Source organism: Orycteropus afer, unplaced genomic scaffold (genome assembly GCF_000298275.1).
Source record: "Orycteropus afer afer isolate SDZICR_OR568_19922 unplaced genomic scaffold, OryAfe1.0 scaffold00370, whole genome shotgun sequence".
NCBI lineage: Eukaryota > Metazoa > Chordata > Mammalia > Tubulidentata > Orycteropodidae > Orycteropus > Orycteropus afer.
The window spans coordinates 2,654,478-2,655,757 of NW_006921957.1; positions in this window are offsets into that span (position 1 = coordinate 2,654,478).

Sequence of the window (1,280 nt, forward strand, 5' to 3'; positions counted from 1 at the left end):
GCCTTTAAGGCTGCATTTATTGGTTTTCTAGGAGCTCTGGTGGCATAGTGCATAAGGCACTTGACTGCTAACCAGAAGGCTAGCAGTTCAAACCCACCAGCCACTCCTCAGAAGGAAGATTGAGCAATCTACTTCCATAGTGACACTGCTTTGGAAACCCAAGGAGGGGTCGCTATGAGTCAGGTCCGACTTGACGGCAGTGGTGGGTTTTATTGGTTTTCTTTTCCTGTTTCAAAAGAAGACAGGAGAAGGCTGAGATCTAAGAAACCCTGAGGTCCCATCATGTGGAGAGTCCAGCTGCAAGTTTCCTTGGTGTCCTGGGGTTGCTGGGTGCATCTCTGATAGCACTTTGAGTTTTGAGCCTATGAAAGGGCCCATCCAAGGCAAGGGAGAGACACAGGTTGTTTCCCTGGCTTGTAGAACTAATGGTGGTATTTCAACCTCTCCTTCTTGGGGTCTAGAACAGCCACTTCATCCCCATTTTCTTGAGGTTACTTTGGCTATTGAAGGTGGCCATGACCTTTGAAAGTTATTCTCAGACTTATGGCTATACTTCACAGTGATTGATGTACAATCCCAGGAGGGATTTTGGTAATTTCCGTGTTTAGGTTGACCCACGGTAATTCACCTGGTTCTTAAGGCTGGCAGGATTTCATGTTTGTCTCCATCAGTGAGGCTACGTGGACGCCCTTCCTAGGAACACATATCCAGTGTCCTCTGGGGAGTACTGGAGGTTGGTGTGTATGTATGTCTGTCTCGCCATGCCTCAGATTATTGCTTCCTAATAAAATTCTGATAGCTGGGCCCCATCAATATCTCAAATACATGTGAGGAAACGTTAATTTAGAATCAATTTTAGGATGTTTCAGACTGTAAAGTCCTTTTAACTAGATCTCTGGCAAAGATGTAGAAGCACTTTATGGGACTGTAAATTTCATGTTGAACAGGCTTCGTGAAATACACATCTCCCCTACACACAAGCTGTTCTCTCCATATCAATCATGGCCCCTGCAAGTAATGTTTCACAAATATTCTGTAAATCACAGAAAACCCCATGATAATGTGAAATATGACTTTCACTTGTCTGTTAGACAAAAGAATCGCACATGCCTTTCTCCCATCAGCACTAACATTTGTTATGGATAATAACACTTTCAATCACAACTATTTTTGGAAAACGGGTTTATTTTAAATCTTCCCTCCCCCACTGAAAACACTCTCCCAAGGACACAGACTCCTACAAACCACAGCCCATTAATCCAACTAGAAAACAGGAACTT